At 33.7% G+C, this 15,078-nt stretch overlaps 1 long non-coding RNA gene across 2 annotated transcripts in view; it reads left to right on the top strand.

The window, feature by feature from the left end:
* LOC147917098 (uncharacterized) overlaps positions 1–15,078 on the top strand; it is a 94,404-nt gene that overhangs the window by 12,232 nt on the left and 67,094 nt on the right. Inside the window, exons 2-3 of one of the 2 annotated variants that reach the window (XR_015552370.1) lie at positions 7,204–7,257; positions 9,410–9,451. This is a non-coding gene — a long non-coding RNA (uncharacterized LOC147917098). Of the gene's footprint in view, positions 1–7,020; positions 7,258–9,409; positions 9,452–15,078 lie in introns of those variants that run through there. The other variant, XR_015552369.1, reaches the window with a different exon arrangement.

Below are 15,078 nucleotides of genomic sequence, written 5' to 3'. Positions count from 1 at the left end.
CCCCTCGTTTCCTTGATCTGAAAGTGCTCCCATGACACAAGAGGCTATTTCACATTGCATCTCCCCTCTATATCTCTTCTTCAATGCATGGGCCTGTGAATTCAGACATTAACCAGGTCATAGAGATGAATAATCTGCTCTGGAGATATTTATTGTCTTGTGGAGAGACGGCATTATCATCATCACTTACATTGGCTGGGCATTTACTGTGTGCTAGGCACTGCACTGAAGTCTTGATTGACATGCATCTCAATTACTATAGTGACTGAACGCATTATTTTTTATTCCCAATCGGAAGATGGAAAAATTGAGAATGAGAAATATGAAGTCATTTTTCAAGGATGTGTACCTCTCAAGTGACAGATGAGGACACAATCTCAGGTCTGACTCTAAACTCTATACTCTTAGCTACTAAATAATACAAAAGATGATGAAGAAGACGACGATAATGATGATAGCTAATGTTTTTTGAGTAGTTTTTATGTTCCAGGCAAAGTACAAGGCACTTGACATAGATTATAATTTTGTTCAGTTAGAACAACCATCCTGTGAGGACAATAATGTTGCCACTCTCAATTATTAGATGATGAAAACCAAGATGTATAGAAATTATGCCTTATGAAAGGTCATTCAACGTGGTCTGACTGAGCAGAGTGGGTCCCTCTTCCACAGCAGAACCAGTGCTTCTAAGTTTCACCTGGCAGGTATCACATCCATCTTTGGCTTTTGTAGAATCAAAGGAATATGAAGAAATTATGTAGCAAACACAAAGGATAGCTCTGCTTGCTTGAAGTAATATGAGGAAATAATCAAGTGAAAGCAAACAAATTACCAAGAAAGTTAACTACTAATTACCTCCCCCCAACACCTTTGCAGAATTCCTTGGGGACTATCATAGTCATTCAATTGTTAAGTCAAAAGAGCTAGATCTATTTTTCCCTAGGGTCCCCTTAGAGCATCACATCGAAAGTGTGTTTGAAACCACTTAATATCAAGGGGTCTAGCTCCTAAGTAGATTGAGGTAATGTCTTATGAGTTTTAGAATCCCTGCATCCAACTGAATTCCTTGTAATCAGTGTACTTAGTAAATATTTGTTGATTTCAATTTTTGATGCTTAGGAATCAAGTGGTTAATGATTGATTTCGATTGATATAAGTAGTCTCTCATATACCCTGTGGCATTTTTTGCTTTAGGAAAAAATGGTAGCAGTATATGCTTATATTTGATTCATCAAAACAATGGTTATAATATTATTCTTTTCCCATCACATCACTGTGAAATTTATTTAAGAGCTATTGAAGGATGGGGACATGATTTAAAAGAAAAAAACAGATATGATTTAAAGGGAGGAGTAGGTTATTATTATTGTTTGTTTATTTGGAAAACATTACTGAGAGTCTATTACATGTTAGGCACTTTGGTAAACCTGGTGACGAAGACAAAGATGTATAAAGACATAGCGGTCATTCCAACAATAAAATGTTATTTGCAAGCTTCACTATGCGGAGGATAAGCTTCTTGCATCATCTACAATTTGTCATCTACTTTAGGCTCCTCATTTGCAAAAGCAATTATTGGTCCTCTTAGCAAATGCGTAAACAATGGCTATTAAATACGTAAATACATTCATTTAACTACTCCTTTCCTTTTGCTAATAAAATACATCTTCTCTTCTCTAGTAATAAACTGCTATACACAAACATACTTTATAGATGAACTGCACTTACACCAAAAAAAATGCCCTGAGTGTGCAGTGGTAGAAATGATATAGGAATCTAGAAATGAGACATTAGAAAAATTAATCACATTCTTTCAGATCTAACTGCCTGTGGTCTTCATGGTAGCATATATTACAGAATTAAAAGTACATTCATTTTCAAGACTTTTTTTACAAAAATGATGGTTTTACTCTACCTTTAGAAATTATATTTGCGTTTGTTTTAATACTTTGTTTTAATACACTTTCTCTATGAGATGTTTCCACTCATTCACATACTGACTATAAAAGCAAAAAGAAATGTGGAGTTTAAGTTATGATAAAAATATTAAAACCCTATTGCCAAAAAGGAAGAAGTGGCAGTTTTATTTTTTCATTGCCTTCTCTAAATAACTGTCTAATCTTCTACTTGACGCTGGCAATGTGGGTAATGAATATAAATCCCTTATATTTGTAAAACACTTGGATTTTTATTTGCAGTTGTAAGGTAGATGAAGTACTTTGGCCAAACCAACTAAAACTGGAGGATAATTTTTCTTTTACTTTATTGAGGTATAGCATACATAAGTTAAAGCATGTACAGTGTACTAATCCTGAGTGTACAGCTAGATGAGGCTTTATACCTGTGTAATCACCACCCAGAACAAGATCTGGAACATTTCCAGAGCCCCAGAAATTTCCATCATGCCTCTCCCTAGTCAATAACCAACGACTCCCCCGCCTCGCCCCCTGCCACCACCACCAGCAAGTCAGAGTAACCAGCAATGTGGCTTCTATTAACACTGGTTTCTTCTGCCAGTTCTTGCATGTCATATAAGTGGAATTATGCAATATGTACTCTTTTGTGTCCAGTTTTTTTTTCACTCAAAATGTGAGATTCATCTATATTGTGTGTAATTTGTTGATGTGTGTAGTTTTTTTTTATTGCTGTAGTGTATTAATTTGTATGAATACAATTCAATGTATTTATCCATTTTTCTGTTAATAGATATTCAAGTTGTTTTCAGCTTTTGTATAGTATGTGAATAAAATATTTTAAATAAAACTTTTTAAAGGTATCCATATGCTGAAACAAAGTAAGGCATACTCAAAAGACCAAAAACTAATAAAAACAGACTGAAGCTGGCTTTAATCTTGAGAGTATTTCCTGAACTTGGTAAACCTGAGCTTCAGTTGTCACAGCCTCTCAGGTTTCATAGGACAGAACAAGCCCCTACCAAGTAGCCCTAGAAAAAAGGAGTCTAATGCTAACCTCCTGCATTAAACTGGAACCCTCATTTAAGGATAAATGAGAAGTAAACCTACCTCTGCAGGGAGCTGCCAAGAAAACTGCCCATCTTAAAATGTAGCACAAAGTATAGGAGAAGAAGAAATCCACTCTGAAATTTTACATCCCCAAGTTAGACCCATTGTGAGTTTGAAGACCAATTTGTACCTCCTACTTGATCCTAGAAACCTCAAGCCAAAACTTTGTTTAAAGTTTTCCTAGGATATTGGTGCCACCCAGATACCTGGCTGAAACAATTGAAAATTCTTTCTGGGAGAATTCACTTTCAAATAAGGCCTCAAAAATTCACATACATTTTTAAAAATCACGAAACACACAGGAAATATGGTCCCAGAGCAAAAGTCAGCAGAAATAGACCAATAAAGAAAATCTATATTAGAATGATAAAATACAGATTATAAAAGAAAATGACGAATATGCTGAATGAAATAAGAAATTAAAAACATGAGTTGGAACAAGAGACCTCAAAAAGACTAAGCAATTTTGGAGAAAAAAGAGAACCAAACAGAACATGTAGCAATAGAAAATATAATAATTAAAAATAGGCCCAAAAAATGGAATTAAAGTATATAAATTACATTTAAACAGAGTTCCAAAAGGAGAGGAGAGAACGATGAAAAGACAATATTTGAAAAGATGACAGCAAAGAACTTTTCACAATAGATGAAAGACAATTTATTGATTCCACAGTGACAACAAAAAGAAAAGAAATAATAATAAAAATAGAACCCACATCTGTACATATTATATTGAATATGCAGGACGCAAAGACAAGGAGAAGAGCCTAAAATCAGTTAGAGAGGAAAGACGTTACTTTCAAACGAATGGCAATTGAACTGGCAATTGATATCTCAAAAGCGAGAGAAGCCAGAAGGAGTAAAATATGTCTTCAATGTGCTTAGAGAGTAATTAACTCAACTTAAAATTGTATACTCATCAAAAAAATTTTTTTTTAAAATTTAGATATAATTGACATATAACATTATATTAGTTGCAGGTGTACAACATAATGACTCAATATTTGTAAATATTGTGAAATGATAACCACACCAAGTCTAGTTAACACCCATCTCCATACATAGTTAAAATTTTTTTCTTGTGATGAAAACTTTTAAGTTCTACTTCCTTAGCAACTTTCAAATATACAATACAGTATTATTAACTACAGTCCCCGTGCTGCTATACATTATATCCCCATGACTTATTTAATTTATAGCTAGCAATTGGTAGTTTTTAAACCCCTTCACCGATTTCACCCACAATCCACTAGTGCCTCTGGTAACCAAAAATTTGTTCTCCGTATGCATGAGTTCAGTTTTTTTATTTGTTTGTTTTTTTAGATTGCACATATGAGATCATATGGTATTTGTCTTTCTCTGTCTGATATATTTTGCTTAGCATAATTTCCTTAAGGTCCATCCACATTGTCGCAAATGGCAAGATTTCTTTCTTTTTATCACTGAATAATATTCCATTGTGTGTGTGTGTGTGTGTGTGTGTGTATTTATTTATTTATACCACATTTTCTTTATCTATTCATCCATCAGTGGACATTTAGATTGTATCTATGTCTTGGATTTGGAAAAATGCTTCAATGAACATGGGGTGCATATACATTTTTGAATTAGTGTTTTCATTTTCTTCAACTAAATACCCAGAAGTAAAATTGCTGAATATTATGGTAGTTATATTTTCAATGTTTTGAAGAGCCTCCATATTGTTTTCCATAGTGGCTGCACAAATTTACATTCCCACCAATGGTGCAGTAAAGTTCCTTTTTATCCACATCCTTGCCAACACTTTCCACTTCGTGTTTTTTTGATAATAGCCATTCTAACTAGTGTGAGGTAATATATCATTCTGGTTTTGATTGGCATTTCCATGATGATTAGTGATGTTGAGCATCTTTTCACATGTTGGCCGTCCATAGGCTTTCTTTGGAAAAATGTCTATTCAAATCCTCCGCCCATTTTTAATCGGATTGTTGGGTTTTTTTGCTATTGAGTAGTACGAGTTTTTTATATATTTTGGATATTAGGCCATTATCAGATATGATTTGCAAATATTTTCTCTCATTGAATAGGTGGCTTTTTCGTTTTGTGAATGGTTTCCTTCACTGTGCAGAAGTTCTTTAGTTTGATGTAGTTCTACTTGTTTATTTTTACTTTTGTTGCCTTTGCTTTTAGTGTCTGATCCAAAAGAACACCACTAAGACTGATGTCAAAGAACTTACCAACTATGTTTTCTTCTAGGAGTTTTATGATTTCAATTCTTACATTCAAGTCATTAATCCATTTTGAGTTAATTTTTGTGTGTGGTGTAAAAGAAGCGTCTAGTTTCATTCTCTTACATGTGGCTGTCAGTGTTCTCTACATCATTTATTGAAGTGACTGTCATTTCCCCAGTGCATATTCTTGGTTGCTTTGTCATAAATTAATTGACCATATATGTGTGGAGGTTTTTCTGGGCTCTCTATTCTGTTGCGTTGATCGATGTGTCTGTTTTTATGCCAATCCCATACTGTTTGATTCCTATAGCTTTGTAATATAGTTTGAAATCAGGGAGCATAGTGCCTTCATCTTTGCTCTTCTTTCTCAAGGTTGCTTTGACCGTTGAGGGTCTTTTGAGCTTCCATACAAATTTTAGAATTCTTTGTTCTATTCCTATGAAAAATGCCATTGGAATTTTGATAGAGATTTCATTAGACATGTAAATTACTTTGGGTAGTATGAATATTTTATGATATTAATTCTTCCAATCCATAAGCATGGAATATCTTCCAATTATATGTGTCTTCTTCAATTTATGTCATTAATGTCATAGTTTTCAGTGTACAAGTCTTTCATCTCTTTGGTTAAATTTATTCCCAGGTATTTTATTTTTTTGATACAGTTATAAATGGGATTGTTTTCTTAATTTTTCTTTCTGAAATTTCATTATTAGTGTATACAAATGTAACAAATTTTTGTATATTGATTTTGTACCTGCAACTGTACTGAATTTGTTTATTAGTTCTAACAGATTTTTAGTAGAATCTTTAGGATTTTCTGTATATAACGTCATGTCATTTGCAAATAGTGACAGTTTTACTTTTTCCTTTCCAGTTTGGATGTCTTTTATTTCTTTTTCTTGCCTAATTGCTCTGGCTAGGACTTCCAATACTATGTTGAATAAAAGTGGTGAGAGTGGACATCCCTGTCTTGTTCTTGATCTTAGAGGAAAAGTGTTTAACTTTTCACCATTGACTATGATATTTGCTATGGGCTTGTCATATATGGCCTTTATTATGTTGAGGTATGTTCCCTCTATACCTGCTTTGTTTACTTTTTATCATAAATGCATGTTGAATTTTGTCAAATGCTTTTTCTGCATTTATCGAGACGATCATATGATTTTTATCTCATTTGGTTAAAGTGGTGTATCACATTGATTGATTTGCAGATATTGAACCATCCTTGTATCTTTGCAAAAAAATCCCACTTGATCATAGTATATGATCCTTTTAATGTATTGTTGAATTTGGTTTGCTAATATTTTGTTGAAGATTTTTTGCATCTGTGTTCATCAGGGATATTGGTCTGTAATTTTCTTTTCTTGTGTTGCCCTCGTCTGGTTTTGGTGTCAAGGTAATGCCAACCTCATAAAATGAGTCTGGAAGTGTTCCTTTCTCTTCTGTTTTTTGGGAGAGTTTGATAAGGATCGGTATTTATTCTTCTTTGAATGTTTGGTAGAATTCACCAGTAATGCCATCTGATCCTGGACTTTTATTTGTTGGGAAGCTTTTAATTACTGATTCAATCTTGTTCCTAGTAATCAGTCTGTTCAGATTTCCTATTTCATCATAATTCAGTCCTGGTAAATTGTATGTTTCTAGGAATTTTTCCATTTCTTTTAGGTTGTCAAATTTATTGGCATATAATTGTTTATAATAGTCTCTTATGATCCTTTGTATTTGTGTGGTATCAGTTGTAATGTGTCCTCTTTCATTTCTGACTTTATTTATTTGAGTCCTCTCTCTTTTTATCTTGGTGAGTCTAGCTAAAGTTTTGCCAATTTTGTTTATCTTTTCAAAGAACCAGCTCTTTGTTTTATTGATCTTTTATATTGTCTTTTAGTCTTTACTTCATTTATTTCTGTATTGATTTGTTTTTCATTTCTTTTACTAACTTTGGACTTCATTTGTTGTTGTTTTTCTAGTTCCCTGAGGTGCAATGTTTGGTTGTTTATTTGAGATCTTTCTTGTTTCCTGAGGTAAGCATTCATCCCTATGAACTTCCCTATTAGAATTGCTTTTGCTGTACCTCGTAAATTTTGGTATATTATATTTCCATTTTCATTTGTCTCAAGGTATTTTTTGATTTCTTTTGATTTCTTCTTTGACCCATTAGTCGGTCTGTAGCATGTTGTTTAATCTCCACATATTTGTGAATTTTCCAGTTTTATTTTTGTAGTTGATTTCCAGCTTCATATCATTGTGTTTGGAAAAGATGCTTGATATGATTTAAATCTTCTGAAATTTATTAACACTTGTTTTGTGACCTAACATATAATCTATCCTGGCGAATGTTCTATGTACACTTGAAAAGAATGTGTATTCTGTTGCTTTTGCATGGACTGTTCTGTATATATCTGTTAAGTCCATCTAGTCTACTGTGTCATTTAAGACTGGTGCTTTCCTATTGAGTTTTGTCTGGATGATCTATCCATTGACATAAGTGGGATATTAAAGTCATCCATTATTATTGTATTAAGGTTTATTTCTCCATTTAGGTCTGTTAATATTTGCTTTGTATATTTAGGTTCTCCTATGTTGGGTCCATAAATATTTATAAGTGTTATATCATCTTGTTGGATTGAACTCTTTTTCATTATGTAATGACCTTCTTTAGTCTCTTATTACAGTCTTTGTTTTAAAATCTATTTTGTCTGATATAAGTATAGCTACTTCAGCTTTCTTTTGGTTTTCATTTGCATGGAATGTCTTTTTGCATCCTTTCACTTTTAGTCTGTGTATATCCTTGTATATGAAGTGAATCTCTTGTAGGCAGCATGTCGATGGGTCTTGTTTTGTATCCATTCAGCTTCTCTGTGTCTTTCAATTGGAAAATTTAGTCCAGTTACACTTAAAGTAATTATTGATAGGCATGTACTTATTGACGTTTTATTCATTGTTTTCTGGCTGTTTTGTAGATTTTCTCTGTTCCTTTCTTCTTCTCTTACTCTCTTCCTTTTTGGTTTGGTGACTTTCTTTGGTGGTATACTAGATTCTCTTTCTCTTTTGTATATCTGCTCTAGTTTTTGCTTTGGGGTTACCTTGAGGCTTACATATGACAACTTATATTGTTATCGGCTTAAAATAGACTGTTATAAATATAAGTTTGAACGGATTCTAATGCTCTACGTTTTTACTCTTCCCCCACCCATGTTTTATGTTTTTGATGTGCATTTTACATCTTTTTATCTTGTGTATCACTTAACTAATTATTATAGTTACAGTTGTTCTTACTGCTTTTGTCTTTAAACCTTCATACTAGCTTTACAAGTGATTAATCCACTACCTTTACCATATATTTACCTTTACCAGTGAGATTTATACTTTTATATGTTTTCTTATTACTAATTAGTGACTTTTTTTTTAATGTTAAAGAATTTTCTTTAACATTTCTGATAAGGCCAGTTTAGTGGTGAGGAACTCCTTTAGCTTTTGCTTGTCTGAAAAATTCTTTATCTCTCATTCAATTCTGAATGATAATGTTGCCAGGTAGAATATTCTTGGTTGGAATTTTTTCTCTTCCAGCACTTTGAGTATATTGTGCCAATACCTTCAGGCCAGCAAAGTTTCTGAAAAATCTGCTTATAGTCTTATGGGGCTTCCCTTGTACGTAACAAGTTATTTTTCTCTTGCTGCTATTAAGATTCTCTCTTTGTCTTTAGTTTTTGATATTTTACTTATAATGTATCTTAGTGTGGGTCTTTTTGGGTTCATCTTATTTGAAACTTTCTGGGCCTGGATCTGGGTGTCTGTTTACTTCCCCTGGTTAGGGAAGTTGTCAGACATTATTTCTTCAAATAAGTTTTTTGCCCCTTTCTCTCTCTCTTTTCCATCTGAGACCTCTATAATGTGAACATTAGACCATGTGATGTCCCATAAGTCACTTAAGATATCCTTACATTTTTTCATTCTTTTTTTTCATTTTGCTGCCTTGATTGAGTGAGTTCTACTGCCCTGTCTCTGAGTTCACTGATCCTTTCTTCTGCTTCATCTAGTCTGTTGTCAAGTTCCTCTAGTGTATTTTTCAGTTCAGTTATTGTATTCTTCAGCTCTGTGACTTCTATTTGGTACATTTTTATAGTTTCTATCTCTTTGTTTAAGTTCTCACTGTGTTCCTCCTTTCTTTTCCAGAGTTTGGTGAGCACCTTTATGAATATTTGAACTCTTTATCAGGTAAATTACTTACCTCCATTTCATTAACATGTTTTTCTGAGATTTTATTTGTTTTTTTGTTCAGAACACATTTTTCTGTTTCTTCATTTTGCTTGACTCTCTGTGTTGGTTTCTATGCATGGGATAGAACAGCCACCTCTCCCAGTCTTGAAAGAGTGGCCTTGTGTAGGAGATGGACATTATTGTTCAACCCTGCCCTAGTTCTTGGTTGTCTCTCACATAGTTGTGATTTTCCAAGCAGCATATTTTATTTTTAATGGCACCCAGTAGTTGAGGGTGTGCCAAGGCCTGTCAGTGTCCCAAAGGAGAAGTGTCAGTTAGCACCTAGATTCAGGCTGTTTGGAAGCCAGACCCTCAGGCAGCAGCTTTAAAAGTATGCAAATATATACAGTTCCTATGGGATTTCAAGTGTAATCCTCACTGGCCACCAGTGCCAGGTGTTATAGAGGTGTCCACTAGGCAACAGTTTCAAAAAGTGGGGCTCCAGACAAATGCATATGCTCCTGTTTGGAAGATACTGTTGAGCTGTAGCAAGGCAGAGGGGAGGGAGACAGCAAAAATGGCACACGCCAGCCTACATTCCCTGAGAGCACCTCCGTAGGCCTCTAGATGTGTACCAAACGTGAAGACTGCCCCTTAGGCCAAAACTCTAAGACACACAAATGAGGCTTTCCCACATGTATGAAGTCCAGATACCCCTTGATAGCCACTTCTGGGCTGGGCCCTGGGCTGGATGACTCCAAGTACATAAGCCCTTTAAAATCTGTTTCCCAGATCACTATAACCTTGTGGATCTCATGGATACCAGCCCCATTGGGTTTCAAAGCTAGATGTTTTGAGGGCTTGTCTCTTAGGTACAGATCTTAAAAGTTGGCTTGCCCCAAGAGGGGTTCAAACCCTTTGCTCCTCAGGTAGAAGCTTTGGGATTTGAGTTCCTTCCTGACTGTGGGTCGCTGCACTGGGGAGTGGGTTTTATGATGAGATTGTGTCCCAGCCTTTCCTATCACTTCAATATGGGTCTTCTCTCATTCACCCAATGTGTAGGAGTTGCTCAGCCTAGTTTTAGTTTTTTTCAGAGAAAGTTTTTCCATATATAGCTGTAAATTTGGTGTGTTTGTGGAAGGAGGTGATTTCAGGATTCTCATACATCATCATCTTGAATAAGAATACTATTTTTAATTTTTTAAAGAAACTCCATGCTGTTTTTCATAGTGGCCACACCAATTTACATTCCCATCAGCAGTGCACAAGGATTCCCTTTTCTCCACCTCCTTGCCAACACTTGTTATTTCTTGTCTTTTTGATAATGGCCATTCTAACAGGTGTCAGGTGATATCTCATTGTGGTTTTCATTTGCTTTTCCCTGATGATTAGTGATTTTGAGCACCTTTTCATGTACCTGTTGGCCATCTTTATGTCTTCCTTGGGAAAATGTCTATTCAGATCTTCTGCCCAATTTTTAATTGAATTGATTGTTTATTTTTTGCTAATGAGTTCTTTATATATTTTGGACACTAACCTCTTATCAGATATATAGTTTGCAAATATTTTCTCCTATTAAGTAGGTTGCCTTTTTATTTTGTTGATGGTTTCTTTTGGTGGGCAGAAACTTTTTAGTTTGATGTAGTCCCACTTACTTATTTTTGCTTTTGTTGCCTTTGCTTTGGTGTCAGATCCAAAAAATTATCACTAAGACTGATGTCAAAGAGATTACTGCTTATGTTTTCTTCAAGCTGTTTTATGGGTTCAGGTCTTGCATTCAAATCTTTGATCCATTTTGTGTTAATTTTTCTGTGTGGTGTACGATAGTTGTCAAGTTTCCTTCTTTTGCACGTGGCTGTCCACTTTTCCCAACAACATTTATTGGAGCCACTGTCCTTTCTCAATTGTATATTCTTGGCTTCTTTGTTGTAAATTAATTGACCATATATGTGTGGGTTTATTTCTGGGTTGTCTATTCTGTTCCATTGATCTGTGTCTCTTTTTATGCCAATACTATACCGTTTTGATTACTATAGCTTTGTAAGATAGTTTGAAATTAGAGAGCATAATGTCTTTAGCTTTGTTCTTCTTTCTCAAGATTTCTTTGGCTATTCCAGGTCTTTTGTGATTCCATACAAATTTTAGGATTCTTTGTACTATTTAAGTGAAAAATGCCATTGAAATTTTGATAGAGATTTCACTGGACCTGTAGATTGCTTTGGGTAGTATGGACATTTTAATAATATTAATTCTTCCAATCTATGATCATGGATTATCTTTCCATTTATTTGTGTCTTCTTCAATTTCTTTTATCAATGTCTTATCGTTTTCAGTGTATAAGTCTTTTACCTCCTTAGTTAAATTTGTTCCTAGATATTTTATTCTTTTTGTTGCAATTGTAAATGGGATCGTTTCCTTAATATTTCTTTCTGATAGTTCATTATAAGTGTATAGAAACACTACAGAATTTTGTATATTGATTTTGTAGCTACAACTTTACTGAATTTGTTTATTAGTTCTAACAGTTTTTTGGTGGAATCTTAAGGTTTTCTATATATAACATCATGTCATCTGCAAATAGTGACAGTTTTTTTTTTTTTTTCTGATTTAGATGCCTTTTCTTTCTTTTTCTTGCCTAATTGCTCTGGATAGGACTTCAAATCAAAAAATATCTTTTAAAATATAGGTGAAATCAAGACCTTTTGAAATGAATAAAAACAGAGAGTTTGCCACCGCTGACTTATATTTGAGGGAATTAAAAAATATGCACTATAGGTAGAAAGAAAATGATTCCAGATGAAAGGTGTAAAACAGAAGAAAGAATCAAGAATAATAAGTGTTGTAAGTATGTCGACAAATCTAAACAAACATTAACATTACACAATAAAATCTTATAAGTAAAAAAATGAGAACAAATAGACGACTGTAGTGTATAAATTGAGAGGGAGAGTAATTGTAGTTAAAGTGTTCTAGGGGCTTCGTGTTTGGGGGAAGGGTAAAGGTATTGATTAGCTTTATGTTTAATAATTAAGTGTAGATGTTAAGATTCAAGAGTAACTATAACAGAATAAAAATAAAAGCTAACTTCCAAACAAGTAGATGGAATATTGAATGAGAAAAGAAGATATAAGATAAAAGAAGGAAAGAAAGAATAGAAAACATAAAAAGAAGACAATAGAAAACACAAAATAAGATGATAGAAAAAAGTACCAAAATATCAGTAATTTTAAATGGATTAAAAGTTTTAGTTAAAAGACAGATTGTCAAAGTAAATTAATAAAAATTCTAGCCATATGCTGTTTGTAAGAGGGAGATCTAAAATCTGAAACAGAAAGTTTGAAAGTAAGAGAATGGAAAAGACTTATTGATCAAATATAAATTTTAGAAAGTTGACATATCTATATTAATATAAAACAAAACAGATATTAAGGGAAAAAAGCATTATCAGAAATTAAAGGGTAACAATTTGAAAAAAAGGCTCAATACAGAGGAAAATATAACAATTCCAAATGTATATGTACCTATAAATGTAACTTCCAAATATATTAAAGAAAAAATTAACAGAATTATTGAAAGAAAACCCAGAAATAGACCCACACAAGTACACCCAACTGATTTTTCACAAAGATACAAAAGCAATTCAATAGAGGCAGTATAATCTTTTCAACAATTGGTACTGGAGAAATTGAATATCTACTGATAAAAAAATCAACCTTGACCTAGACCTCACACCTTATACAAAAATTAATTCAAAATAGATTGTAGATCTAAATGTAAAACTTAAAACTATAACACTTTTAGAGGAAAACAGTGGAGAAAATATTTGGAATCGAGAGTTTGGTGAAGAGTTCTTAGACATAACAACAAAAGCATATTCCATAAAAGAAAAAAATCAATAAACTGGATTTCATCAAAATTTAAAAAATTTTGTTCTGTCAAAGACCTTATTAAGAGGATGAAAAGATAAGCTACAGGCTGAGAGAAAATATTTGTAACTCACATATCTGACAAAGGACTCTTATCTATAATACACAAAGAATTCTCAAAACCCAACATTAAAAATCAAACAATCCAATTAGAATATGAGCAACTGGACATCAAGGGACATTTCACTATAGAGGATATACAGATGGCAAATAAGCTACAAAAAGATGTTCAACATCACTATACATTAGGGAAATGTACATGAAGACCACAATGAGATATCATGGTCTATTCTATTAGAACAACTTAAAATAAAAATTATTGACAATACTAAATGCTGATGAGGATGCTGAGAAACTGGATCTCTCATCCTTTGTTGGTAGAATATAAAATGGTGCAGCCACTCTGGAAAATAGTTTGACAGTTTCTTAAAAAACTAAACATGCACCTACCATATGACCTAGTAATCACACTTCTGTGCATTTATCCAGAAAAACTGAAATGTATGTCCACACAAAAATCGGTACACAAATATTTATAACAGCTCTATTTGTAGTAGCCAAAAACTGGAAGCATGCTCCTGAATAGATGTATGGTTAAACAAAATGTAGTACAACCATACTATAGAATGCTACTCAATAATAAAAAGCAATAGTTAATACACTCGACTTGGATGGATCTCAATGGTATTATGCTGAGATTAAAAAGCCAATCTCAAGGCGCCGGCCTGGTGGCGCAAGCGGTTAAGTGTGCTCTGCTGCGGCGGCCCAAGGTTCGCCGGTTCGGTTCCCGGCGCGCACCAACGCACTGCTTGGCAAGACATGTTGTGGTGGCGTCCCATATAAAATGGAGGAAAATGGGCACGGATGTTAGCCCAGGGCCAGTCTTCCTCAGCCAAAAAAGAGGAGGATTGGCAGATGTTAGCACAGCGCTGATCTTCTCACAAAATAAAGCCAATCACAAGAAGTTGCATACTTTAACATTCAAATTATATAACGTTCTCAAAATGGCAAAATTATACAGACAGAAAATGGCTTAGTGGTTGCCAGGAGTTAGGATAGATGTGACTGTAACAGGGCTGGCAAGAGAGAGATCTTAGTTGTGATAAAACAGTTTTGTTTTTTGATTGCCATGGTATCAGTGTTACAAGAATCTACACGTTATTAAATGACACAGTCTGTGTGCACATATTGCACCAAAGCCAATTTGTTGATTTTGATTGTGTACTATAGTTACGTAGAATATAACCATTGGGGGGAACTGGGTGAAGTATAGGTAGGATCTCTCTGTACTATTTTTGCAACATCCTGGGAATCTATAATTATTTTAAAACAAAAAGTTACAAAATGAACTAGATAAATCCACCATCATAGTGGGAGACTTTTCACATTTCTATTAAGAATTGATAGCACAAGCCAAAAGGGAAGAATAAATAAAACAGGAGAAAAGAAAAATAAAATAAAACTTGTTATAGATTTGAACAACTCAATTAAAACACTTGTTTTATGGATATATGCATATAAGACACTGAATTCAACTAATACAGTACAAATATTGCTTTAAAGCACACTTAAATCATTAACACACAGACACACACACACCCCCTAGCATCATATAGCAGCATAAAGCAAATATCAACAAATTTCAAAAAAATCTGATCAAGTATAAACTACATTCTCTAACCATCATATGATCAGTAATAAAAAGAAAACTTGGAAAAC

The sequence above is a fragment of the Ceratotherium simum genome, chromosome 5 (assembly GCF_057802395.1).
Source record: "Ceratotherium simum simum isolate JZ-2026a chromosome 5, ASM5780239v1, whole genome shotgun sequence".
In the NCBI taxonomy this organism is placed as follows: domain Eukaryota; kingdom Metazoa; phylum Chordata; class Mammalia; order Perissodactyla; family Rhinocerotidae; genus Ceratotherium; species Ceratotherium simum.
The sequence above is the reverse complement of the archived record's forward strand: the minus strand, read 5'-3'. Positions and strand labels throughout refer to the sequence as shown.